Raw genomic sequence first — 12,913 nt, forward strand, 5'->3', positions numbered from 1 at the left:
AAGATAACAGGAAGCCATAAGATCTTTGTGGAGCAAGTCTATAGAATTCTACATTTGTCATCTGTGCCTTGTTTTCACTGTTATAGATATCAGCAGAAAGTGGAATATCAGTAAAGTCATTATTGCAAAATGAATATCAACAGTCCCCAGAGTTAAAACCACAGCTCAGCAGGTGGGCCTGGGCTCCCCCAGTGCTTCTCCCCTGGTCTCAGCTACACCCACACATTCACATTTGGCTGAGCGATCCTACATGTGAAAGAGCAAGGCAGTTGGCTGGACCTTGGGATTCCTGGCCTTGTGCCGCTGTCAGGGGAGACTGGGGTCCTTCTCTTGGTGGCATGGTCGGGGCCTCCAGGGCAGCAGGAGAGGGCTAGCCCCATGAACTTGTTTCACTGGGCCATGTCCGTCACACGTCCGAGCCCAGAGTCCCCCCAGAGAGCAGGCGCGGAGGGCTGTGGTGGGGAAAGAAGCAGGATCCATGCTGTCTTCCCAGGCAGTCACAGATGGATTTGGAGAGAAACTGACTCACAGATTCCTGCTCTGATATCTGGTTACAGGTATTGATTCATTTGTAATCATTGCAATTGTTAGTGACTTGTGTGTAAAACAAGTCTTATGTTGGCCACATCTTACGTCGGTGGCTTAGCTCACTTCCACGATGATAGGCATGGTGTTCATGCCGTTATTTTAAACGTTAAATTATTTTTTCAACACATGAACTCATTCTCAGCTTTTCATTACTGGGTCGTATATTGTTTTTCATTTCCTTGAGAACTGAGGCATTTTCAGACACTTGCCTTAGAGGGTGCTATATATCGCCAAGTTCTGTGGGTCTGAATCCCACAATTAGAAAAGAATTACAGGCCAGCACCGCGGCTCACTTGGCTGGTCCTCTGCCTGCGGTGCCAGCACCCGGGGTTGGCGCCGGATTCTGTCCCAGTTGCTCCTCTTCCAGTCCAGCTCTCTGCTGTGGCCCGGGAGTGCAGTGGAGGACACCCCAAGTGCTTGGGTCGTGCACCTGCATGGGAGACCAGGAGGAAGCACCTGGCTCCTGGCTTTGGATTGGCGCAGCGCGCCGGTGGTGGAGGCCATTTGGGGGGTGAACCAATGGAAGGAAGACCTTTCTCTCTGTTTCTCTCTCATTGTCTAACTCTATGGGGCGTGTTAAATGACTCACCCACCGCACTGACCTTCTTGGAAACAGCTTGACGTTTCATGTATAAATACGAAGGAAGCGTCCAGAACATTCTTCACGTGGTCCTCCCTCTGCTGCAATGAGCCGTCTGTGCTCCCGGTCTCCGTGTGACCTCTGGCTGGAATCGATTTCTGTAGTGTGGCTCTTTCTGCCAGCTTCACCCGGGTGTCGTGGACTTCGACCTGTGAGCTGTAAACAGCAGAAAAGCCCTGGCCCTAAGCACAGACAAAATCGGTCAGAAACAAAGTGCGGGGAGACAGGAAGTAGCCTTTCCTAGATGCTCAGTTTCTCCTCCCTGTTGCTGTCTGTGTCTCTCAGCCTGTCGGCCCCTCGCCTCCTCCTGCAGCCAGGGGTCTCCGCTTGGTTAGGAAGCGAGGGCAGGAGCTGTGCGCCCCTCCCATCAGCGGCGCAGAGGCCAGGGGGACTGCGAGGCCCCTCTGTCCAGTAGCCTGGGACGCTCCCATCAGCTCCGTGGGCTCTCGTGGGTAACGGACATGGCCCTCCCTCCCATCAGGGGGCCCAGCTCCAAGTACGCATATAACAGGGTGAAGTCACACAGCTGCCACAGCTTCCCCCGGCCCAGGTTTGGCGCTTTGGGGAAACTTCTGGTCCAGTGTGTCCCGAATTCCTATGTAGGACTAGCACCCAGGAAACGGCAGTCTGCTACAAAGCAGCTCCACAGAAGCAACCAGCAACCCTCCCTAGAAAGTCTGTGCATTTGAAACCATTTCCCTCCCCTCCCCTCCCCTCCCCTTCCCTCCCCTCCCCTCCCCTTCCCTGTGCACACCAGGAGTCTTAGAGTAACAAAACCTTCAATCTCAGGTTTATCTGGGGAGCTGGAGGAAACAAAAAATTAAAAGGACCAAATACAGCATCGGTCGGAGAGCCACTGATCCTGCAAAGCCAGGACCTGCCCAAGGCGTCTTGTACTGCCTTCTGTTCACTTGGTTGTGATTAGCCCTTTTCAGGTCAGTGCTTGTGCGGTTTATCAGCTACTAACTTAAAAAAAAAAAAAGAAAGAAACAACTTTTTTCTACTATAGTTTTGAAAGAAATACCACAGGCTCATTATAAATGAAAGAGGCTACACAGGGAGCGAGCCGTGTGATTTCAGTAATTTGTACATTAACGTTGCTGTGAGGCACAACGTGTGGAGCAACAGGGTTCTGTCTTTGAAATGTGGAGCTGTGGGGCCAGCTAAGCTCCCCTGCATTCCTTGTCGACTGATGTTCAGCCGCTTTGTTCTCTCTGAGCCGCACAGAGCCTCCCAGCTCCTTCTGCAAAGCCCTGTCATCAGTGCAGGCGCTGAGCGAGGCGCCGCAGGGTCACGCGTGTGCGTGTGCGTGTGCGTGTGCGAGGGTCACCCCTCGGGCTGCTGCAGCACCTCCAGGAGCAGCACCGCGTGTCCCGGCCTTGCCCTCAGCAGAAGCCGCAGGAAAAGCCCTTTTGGAACCTGTCGTCTCTCTTACGGCCACCACGCAGAGAGAAGCAGCAAGCCCTGAGCACTGTGTCGTGAGCTGTGGGCTGAGGATGTGGCTTTGTCTGCAACCTCTGTGCAGCGGTGCTGGCTGGGAAGGCCAGGTCAGGCCACACTCAGAAGACGGGGAACTGAAACAGCCGCACGTTGCGGTTGGCTTAAATGCAGGTCTCTGCAGTGCATCACAGAGTGTGTTTTTAGGACCGAGTGTAGAGTCTCTTCCATATGCACATTTTCCCGTATTACCTGTTTGTCACTTGCCAAATACTCTGAGTTACATGTTGTCCCTGAATCAGCAACAGAAGAGAAAAACCAACCTTTACTGGGGGACATCTTGGGGCTTGAAATGGTCATGCAGACGTTCGATGCGTTTCCTTCCAGAAGCTGGGGCAGAGCCGTGAGGGAGGTAAGCAAGACGCCTAGTTTCACAGAGGTTCCATTTTATTTAAAAAGGCAGACTGTTTTCAAGGAAACAGAATCATTTCAGATAATAAAAAATGCTATGAAGATTATTTTAAAAATGTGATGTGCTGGAATGGGTTAGGCAGGAGACCCCGGGAAGTAGGCTAAGGGCATCTATCAGAAGGAGATCTTTGTGTCACATCGTGAATATTAAGAAAGACAAAGCTAAGGGCGGTGTTGGGAGAAGAGTGGAGTGCTGCATGTGCAAAGGCCCTGAGCTCTGTGTGCACGCTGTGTCCTTCAGCCCTCATGAAGTTCTTGTCATGGCCTTAGGCCAGTTGTCCAGATGGAAAACAACCACAGAAGGGACGCACGTAAGGCTGCTGACTGAGCTAGGAAGGGGGACACCACGACAGGCGGTCAGGGTCATCTGAGCACAGACCCCTCCTCTTTTTGCCAGCCATGCAGCTTCAGGGACCCCCGTGAAGAATGAAGCACAGATGACAGCAACAGCCTCGGAAGAACCAGAGCTGCAGGTGCCAACGTCGCCGCATCTCCTGGAGGAGCCCCGTTCCTTGTTTCCTTTCTACTAAAAAGCACAGCAGAGACCGTGTCTGGCCGTCTACGTGTAGCTCATTCAGTAGGCAGTGTGCGTGTCCATTGGGCAACTACACTGCTTCTGTTGAGGGTTTGGAGTACAGTGGTGGTAAATAAATACTGTGAATTATTTTCCGAACTGAGTGGCGTTTTGTCTTGTTTTGTGTAATGTTTTGGAATTCTAGCACTGTAACCTGTTCTCCTAAAACGTGAGGTGGAAGAGCATAAAGCAGAACACAATCTCAGAGTCCCTCCGCCCGCTGCTGACAGAAAAGTATCTCAGGAATTTACTCTCTGACTTTGTGTTAGATGAAGCCAAGTCCCTTTTTACTCTTCTTTGAGTGTGATGGGAAATGAATAGTTGAAATCTTCCTTGATTGTCAAATTTATTGCTCAATTTTTTGCAAGATAGAACTCTTACTAGGCATGGATGTTTATTGTATGATTTGTAAAGCACTGGGTTGTTTGATGACTGCGACCGCCCCTGAATTCTGAGGAATTCCAAAGGACAGGATCGCAGATCTCAAAGACAGCCCTGCCGGGATCTACTGGTGTGGTTTCTGCCCTGCTGTTTGGCCTGTTTTCCTGTTGGACATACAGGACACTGGTGCAGCCAAAATAATGAAATTATGTCTATGTATCCATTTCCATGAAATCAGTGAGGACTGCTTGAAAAGGCAGTGCCTGTACTAAGTGCAGTGATCTGTATTGACTTACAAAGTCCTTGATGTTGCTGAGTGGACGGATAATGCTGACACACGTTACTGCCTCATTTTTCGTAGTCTTTATACTGGTGGAATTTATTCTTCCGTAGTTTTGCTGAGAGGTAAGGGAGCTAGATCCTGCAGGCTTATGGTACTCTAAGGACTTTGGCTGGCACTCAGCGGGGAGGAGAGGGAAGGCTTTTGAAAGGAGTGCCATGGTCTGACCTGTGCTCCCAGCAGAGCAAGCCTGGCTGCTGCTTAGAATGCGGCCTGATGGGTGGATGCACTGAAGTGGGGAGGGGAGGTCGGAAACAGCACCTGCTAGAACACGCACAGACTGAATATAGGAACCAAGCGCCGTGAACTTGGCTGAAACTGACAAATCCTCAGGGCATGCAGTCGTTTCTGGAGTACGGCGCACGCTCAGTAGAGCTTGCTGCATGGCTGAACGGAGGGCTAGGTGGGCGTCAGTTCTGATGCTCCGCTTTTCCTCCCCATCTGTTTATTACTTAGTTTTAGGATCTAAGCCATTTTCCTCATTCTCTCATTTAAAAAATAAAGTGAAAGGGAAAAGCAAAGCAGCCACTTTTCTGCCTACATGTAATTGAATTCCACAAGTTCTTTTAAAAGCACTTTTATGGGGTGGCTTCTTTGGGATATTAAGGACATCAGATACCAGCAGCGTGTTCCCAGGCAGCGAAATGAGGTTATTGCTCAGGGTCAGGGCTGTGCCACAGCACACAATTCACTTCAAAATTAAAATTGTCACATAGGATTTAATTTCCTCCTCAGAAGGGTAGCCGCCCTTTGAGTGCATCCGACTTGGCCTCTTCTGGCCATGTGACTGTAACATTCCCAAGCGCCTGAATCGCAGGGGATAGTAAGAAAACTTTAGGGAGGAGTCGCATAGGAGTGTATTTCCTATGCAATTTTATTTATTTCTTTGCATGAGAAAGCAGAGAAATAGGACCCCTCCACAGGATCACTGGCCTGCGTGAAGAGCAAGTGATGACACACCAGTTATCTCTAGGGGGCCGGAGATAAAGTGGGTTGTCAGGAAGCACAAATGTAACAGATGCTATGTGCCATTTTGATGATGAAGCATGTGAACTACTGGCTACTTAACAAGTGAATGAGTGAGGAAACAAAACATGTTTTTAAAGGCCGTGGGGGAGGGGAGGGAAAATGAGCTTGGAGCAGGTTGGAGTGAGAACCTCAAGTGTTTCCAGTGCTCCTTTCCCTACCCTCACAGACGATTCATTTCAGGAGCTGCTTCGTGCAGTGCCGGCATCCTATATGGCCACCGATTCTAGTCCTGGCTGCTCCTCTTCTGATCCAGCTCTCTGCTGATGGCCTGGGAAAGCAGTGCAAGAGGGCCTTGGTGCTTGGTCCCTCACACCCACATGGAGACCAGGAATAAGCTCCTGGCCCCTGGCTTTGGATGGGCCCAGCTGCAGCCATTGCGGCCTTTTGGGGAGTGAACCAGTGGATGGAGGACCTCTCTGTCTCTCCCTCTCTGTGACTCTGCCTCTCAAATAAAAATAAATAAAAAAAATTATTTGAAAGGCAGAGTCACCAAGGGCAGGAGGAGAGATAAAGAAATTTTCCATCAACTGGCTCACTCCCCAAATGGTCACACATGCCAGGGGTTTGGCCAGGCTGAAGCCAGAAGTCTGGAACTTCATCAGGGTTTCCCATGTGTGTGCAGAGGCCCAAGAACTTAGGCCATCGTCTGCTGCCTTCCCAGGTGTGTTAGCAGGGAGCTGTTGCGCCAACAATTCCCGGCCCTCTCAGACCGTATTTTGAGCTGAGAATTCTCAGATGAAGTATTATGGGTATAATCATTAGTATCAAATAACGTTGGCTTAAACCTGTGTCTGTGCTTCGGTGAGAAAGTTTGGCCCGTAGCATCTGCTGTACGTAGTGAACCTTGCTTTAGCTTGGTAGGTAAACAAATTGTAACCTAAACACAGGGCCCTTGTAATCTAGGAACCAAGTCTCAGCCAATTGTAGCAGCTGAACCTCCAGCCAATCAGAGGCTGAGCGTTGCCTAGACAGGACCAGCCAAGGTAGACGCACAGTGCAGCCAATCAGATCGTTTCTCTGCCTATAAAGAAAACCTGTGCGTGTGGTAGTGGTGCATTCTGGAGTATGTCAGGTGTGGGAGGCCGCCTGACGTTCGAGTTTGTTTTCCTTACTCAAGGGAACTTTGCTAGAGTAAATTAGTCTCAACCTTTATTTTTAGTAAACAGTGATTTTGTTTTGTTTATCTTCTTTCCTTAAAGTATAAAGAACTCTTTGCCCAAGGAACTGCTACCATTGAAGGGCGAGGAAGCAGGTCCGTGAAGACGTTGGTCTCAAGCCTTGCAGTAAAATGCTGCAATGGGAGTTGTCCTGGCATATTCCTCTTTCCACAAGAGCTCACAAGATGGAGAAATTTTGCAATGTCCCTCTGCTAGCCTTTTCATTGCCGAAAGACGCCGAGGCAGTGAGGCCACAGGTGGCACCGTGCCTGCTAGCAGTGGCTTGCGTCTGAGAAGGGCCTCCCTCCACCTGGCTCGCCCTGCAGCCGTTTTCGACACCCTGCAGCTGCACCCAGCGTCGTCCCACGGCTCCGTGACAGCTGTGAAATCGGCCACCGTCCTCCTTAGGTAAGAAACTTCAGCAGTCCAAACAACAGCTTACTCTGCTGTGGAGTTTTGTATTTTCAAAATGTTTTCGCTCAGACGATTTCATCTAAGGATTCGTAGAAGCTGAAAGGTGGATGAGGGCTCAGATACTGTGATCCCCCTGTAATGGATGGGGAAATTGAATCCAAAAGTGAAAGTCTCTACTTTGCTTAAAATTAGATGGCTGTTAAGCAGCAGAGCTGAAATCAGTATTCAGTTCTCCCGACACTTAACCCAGTGATTGCCTCTTGATAGCACAGAGCAGACTCAGCTGTTCCCTGCCTGCCCTCCATCTTTTTATCCTTGTTTTGTTCTTTTTGACCTATCCCTGGTCATATTTTTGTGCAATATAGGTAACTTTAGTTGAAACTGGATACTTAGATCATTTAAGCTCGCTATAATACAACCTACACTAAAGTTCTTCTTTTGGTTGATGGCTTTAAAAATTGCCAGGAAATTGATACTTTGGTGGTTAGGGGGCTACCAGGCAGTTACAGTGCTCTTCAGGTTACAAGCTGAAATATTAATCATGAATAGAAATGCTAATTAGCTATTTCTCTCGCCAGTTCTATGATTTATACTTGTTTTCTGTCAGACTTTCCCCAAACCAGAATCTTCTAAAGATTGACTGATTGATTTGAAAGGCAGAGTGACAGACGGAGCAGAGAGTGAGTCAGTCTTCTACCCGCTGGTTCACTCCCCAAGTGGCTACAATGGCTGAAGTTGGGCTGATATGAAGCCAGGAGCCAGGTGCTTCCTCCTGGTCTCCTATGTGGGTTCAGGGGCCGAAGCACTTGGGCCATCCTCCACTGCTTTCCCAGGCCACAGCACACAGCGCTGGCCTCACCAGGAAGTTCTAAGTAAGTACCTTCCTAAGTGCTGTTTCACCTGTGGGTCTGTCGGATGCCTGGCAAGAAAACATCTCTTTAAGTCATAGTTGATGCCAGACGCTAACAATGTCCAGTCGGTTTTTATTCCATGGAGGTGGGATAGGGAAGCATTTGTGTCTACATTAAATTTTACTAGAAGAATCCTGTCTGGATCACATTCCAGCCCAGGGAGATTGGAATCAGTCGAGACACTCTGTCCCGGAATTCAGCGCCTGGCGTGCTTGGCACTCAGACACAAGCTGCGAAGCTGAAACAGTGCTGGGCGGAGTTGGAATGACACTGCTGTGCAGCGGTGAGCATGCTCCGAGAATTGATTTTTTTCAATTTATTTTAAAGGCAGAGAAAGGCCTTCCCATCTGCTGGTTCACACCACAAAAGCCCACAGAGCTGGGACTGGGCTAGGCCAGAGCCAGGAGCCAGGAGCTGCATCCACATCTCCCACGTGGGTGGCAGGGACCCAAGTACTTGAGGCATCACCTGCTGGTCCCCCAGGAAGCACACACTTGTCAGGAAGGTAGAGTGAGGAAGCGGAGCCAGGACAGGACCCCGGGCACTGCAGTGTGGATGCAGGAATTCCAGGCCGCAGCAGCCAAGGGTGCCATCTTGACTGTCATGACCAGTCCGCACCCTCAGGCTGCACAGTTAGCGAGGGGCTACACTGGTACCAGGGCACCACAGGGCACATCCCCCAGCTACTAAAAGCAGAATGATGAGGAGTGTTAGTATCTTCTTCTTGGCTGATAAAAGATACACTATTTCCTTCGTTTACTTCAGACTGGAAGCAGGGAATGAGATGATGAGCAAATTTTCTCAAGACTTCTTACTTGAAGATGCTAGGGAAGGAGCTAGAATCTGAGGTGTTTTTCCTGGCTTAACTTTCAATGTATTCCTAATTCTGTTTCCTTTTTCTAAAATGAGAAAATCATGGCTCAACTTCCAACTATGTTATTCAGTTATTTTCTAAAATTCAGTGAAAATTATGGACTCAAACTTCCAACTACATTTTTTTTTTAATTTAAAATTTCTATAAGTTAACGGATACAGGAAATGCTTTTTTTTAAAAAGGAAATGAAATAAAATCTCTTTTTACCATTAAACATAATCTTGCTGTGTAAGATGGCAGTTACCTTTGTAGATATTTACCCAGCTGGTTTGCAAACATAGAACTGTGGGGCCGGTGCCGTGGCTCACTTGGTTAATCCTCCGCCTGCGGCACCGGTATCCCATATGGATGCCGGGTTCTAGTCCCGGTTGCCTTTCTTCCAGTCCAGCTCTCTGCTGTGGCCAGGCAGTGGAGGATGGCCCAAGTGCTTGAGCCCTGCAACTGCATGGGAGACCAGGAGAAGCACCTGGCTCCTGGCTTCAGATTGGCGCAGTGCTGCCCATAGCAGCCATTTGGGGAGTTAACCAAATGAAGGAAGAGCTTTCTCTGTCTCTATCTCACTGTCTATAACTCTACCTGTCAGATTAAAAAAAGAAGAAAACATAGACCTGTACAGAAAGCTACATACAAATGAATATAGCAGATTTATTCACAATTGCCCCAAACGTAAAGCAGTGGAGATGTCCTTCTGTGGGTCGATGGAGAAGTTAACGTAAATCCACATCATGTAACCTCCTCAGCATTTAGAAAGCAGTGAGCTACCAAGCCACGAGCAAACATGGTGCATCTTGAATACGTCCCACCAAATTAAAAATCTGAGAGGCTTGTACTGTGCAAATCTGATTACTATGGATTCTGAAGAACCATAACTTACTGATACGGAAAAGAGTTGCTTTCCGGAGGAGGAGGAAGATGCAACAGTGAAACCCGGGGGTTTTTCTTGGGTGAGGAAGGCTGTTCTGTGTGATGATGTGACGCTGACCACTGGACGCTGTGTGTTTCTCAGAGCACATGGACTTCACAGTACAAAGAGGAAACCCTGTGGCAGTCCTTGAGGCAGTGGGCGTCCGAATGAGAGGCAGAACGTGACAGGAGGAGCTAAAGGGACTGCAAGGAGGGGGGACAGTAGTCTTGAATCTGAATGAAGACCTTGGTCAGGCTCCGTGCAGAAGGTGAGCGCTGCACTCGAGTTGGTAAAGTGGTTTCCCACGGCGTCGCGGGATAGCGGTTTCTCAGGACGGTGCTGGGACCCAGCAGGTCGAGCTGCCATAGCAACACCGCCATCCCAGCAGCTCTGCTTCCCACCCAGCTCCCTGCTAATGCTCCTGCAGGGCTCATGGGACCCTGCCACCCACAGGGACAAGCTGAATGGAGTTCTCAGCTCCCGGCTTTACCCTGGCCCATTCTCAGTTGTTGAGGCCATTTGGAATTTCAAATACATAATTGTTTCTAAAAAATCAACTCTGAAATCCCTGAAAATGTAGCAGACACCTGGGAGTGGGTGGCTTGTCAGCAACAGGGGTTTGCACTCACAGAGGGAGGTCAAGGGAGCAGGAAGCCTGGTGTCTGGTGAGGGCTCAGGCAGCAGAAGGGCAGGCAAGCGCCCTCAGGCCTCCTTTCTGTGGGGGTGCTGATGGCACTCGTGAGGCTGAAGCCGGGTGACCCAACTGCATCCTGAAGTCCCTACTTAATATTACTGCACAGATGGCAACATACGACCTCAGTGGGGGCAGGGACACTCAGGCCATTGCAGGAGCTGCCCGACAACTTCCCGCCTCACACCTCTGAAAGTTGTCAAGGCCCTCAAAGCAAGAAGCACTGGCACAAGTCACACCCAAGAGGCGTTGAAGGAGTCGTGAGTGTGCCGTGTGATGTGGCATCCTGGAAGACAGAAAGGATGCGGGGTAAAAAATGAAGTTTGAATGAACTATAGACAATAAATTAATCAATAGTGAGTCATTGATTATGAGAAATGTGCCGTGCAATAAAGGGAGGGTGGATATAGCGTAAATGGGAACTCCTATTTTCATGGATTTTCTATATATCTGAAACTATTCTGAAGTATAAAGATTGTGTTTAAAACTGTACACTTATGTGCAAACCCATTTGTAGGCTTAATTAGAACACAACTAATAGATTTGAGCATCAAAAGTAATTCAGGGGAAAACGGGTGATAGATATGTACCAAACTGTCTTAATCAAAACAAGCAGTTAAAATTCCAGCTTTAAAAATATTTAGTCATTATGAGTAGACAAAAAATATTTCCAAAAGTTGTGACATAAAACATTGGATTGATAGAGACTCGAAGGATGTTTGTGTAAAATGGGAAAATTCTATGTAAAATGTAGCTACGCTGAAAAATAAACAGTAGTACATTCACTTGGAATTCGAGCACACAGGAGACAGCTACCATAGTTAAAGCAGTTATTCCGAGACTCAAGACTGTTAAAACCACTGTCAACTCTAAGAATAATAAGACTTGCAGGAACTTCTGAGTATGACATTTTTCTTAAAAGTGTGTTATAAATGTAAAAGCAGGTGTGTTTATTGGAAAAGCACCAGACCAAAATACAGGGATTTCAAGTTCTGGTACAACTGTAAGCAGAGCACCACTCGAGGTCTTCATTTTCTCACTGCTGAACTGAAAGATTGGGCAAGATGACTCCTAAAGAACCTCTCCCAAGGAACCCCTCCTCCAAGATTGAGAGTAGAAAAATAGTTTAATTTTTCAAAGAGACAATAGCAGCAGCTGGCATTGGGGTGTAGCGGTTAGAAGCTGATTGCTGCAATTTCAGCATCTCATGTGGGCACCGACTTGACTCCTGGCTGTTCCGCCTCTGACCCAGCTCCCTGCTAATGGCCTGGGGAAATCAGTGGAAGGTGGTCCGAGTGTCTGGGCCCCTGACAGCCATGTGGAAGACCCGCATGAAGCTCCTGGTTCCTGGCTTTGGCCTGGTTCAGCCCTGGCCATTGTGGCTGTCTAGGGAGTGAACCAGAGGATGAAAGACCTTGATCTCTGTGTGTGTCTCCCTCTCTGTGATTCTGCCTTTGCAATAAATGAATAAATCTTTTAAAGTATGAGATAACAGATTTTAAAGATTGTTTTTAAAAAAACATTGCTTCTAAGAAACTTAATTATATGGAAAGAAAAAATAAGGTAATGAAAATGTACCTTTCAAACAGTGTGTGTCAGATGGATAATGAAATTGCAATTCAGGGAGAGCCATCAGGAGATAAGGCCCATAGATGTTCAGGTTGTCAAAATCACGAAGCACTCAGGGAGACGGTCAAGCAAAGTGCAGCCAAAGACATTTTGAAAAATGTATTCAACGAATTAGAAAATAAGTGGCTAATAGAGGAACAAGATATATGATATTTTCCAATATTCTTTTTTAACAAAATTGAAGTTGTCGTATGACAATTACTGTCAAGTGGCTTAATACCAGTTGGAAAATTTTACATCAAAAAATGATAAATGTATCCATCTCAGAAAGGTGGCCTAGCTTGGTCTTTAATGGCTTAAAATTGTGAAAATGATTTCACTGTGTCATTAGATTTTCTTACGGTCATCATTACACAATAAACATTTACAAGAAGGACTTTGAGAATTTATAATTTTGTGTATCCAAAAATATTGAAGACATTGCCATGAAAAAAATAATTTTGTTCTGAATTCATCTGAATGACGGGTTGTCAAAAGCACACATGCACATACAGACACAGTTATATAAATGTATTTTTTCCATACATTTTATTTATTTGAGAAAAAGAGAAAGACACAGAAAACGTTCCCATCTCTTAGTTCACTTCCCAAATGCCCACAGAGGCTGGAACTGGACCAGGCTGAAGACTGGAACTCAATCCAGTCTTCCCAGTGGGCGGCAGGAACCCAGTCACTTGAGCTGCCTCCCAGGGTCTACGTTGGCTTGAAATGGGATTCAGGAGCCAGAACCCTAGTCAAACCAAGCCACTTGAATATAGGATGTGGCCATCCCAACTGTTGAAACTGCTGGGGCAGAGCCATGCCCCGATAAGTGTTTGAAGTAACTCCAGTTTCTACTAGAAATTGGAACGTGGTTGTTTGAAGCTGCCAGGG

At 47.7% G+C, this 12,913-nt stretch overlaps 1 protein-coding gene across 2 annotated transcripts in view; it reads left to right on the forward strand.

Moving 5' to 3' along the window:
- Positions 1–12,913, forward strand: part of ALG10B (ALG10 alpha-1,2-glucosyltransferase B) — a 192,327-nt gene that overhangs the window by 22,885 nt on the left and 156,529 nt on the right. Inside the window, exon 3 of one of the 2 annotated variants that reach the window (XR_011379074.1) lies at positions 6,660–7,025. The gene's annotated coding sequence lies outside the window, so the exon portion shown is untranslated. Of the gene's footprint in view, positions 1–6,659; positions 7,026–12,913 lie in introns of those variants that run through there. The other variant, XR_007921273.2, reaches the window with a different exon arrangement.

Source organism: Oryctolagus cuniculus, chromosome 9 (genome assembly GCF_964237555.1).
Source record: "Oryctolagus cuniculus chromosome 9, mOryCun1.1, whole genome shotgun sequence".
NCBI lineage: Eukaryota > Metazoa > Chordata > Mammalia > Lagomorpha > Leporidae > Oryctolagus > Oryctolagus cuniculus.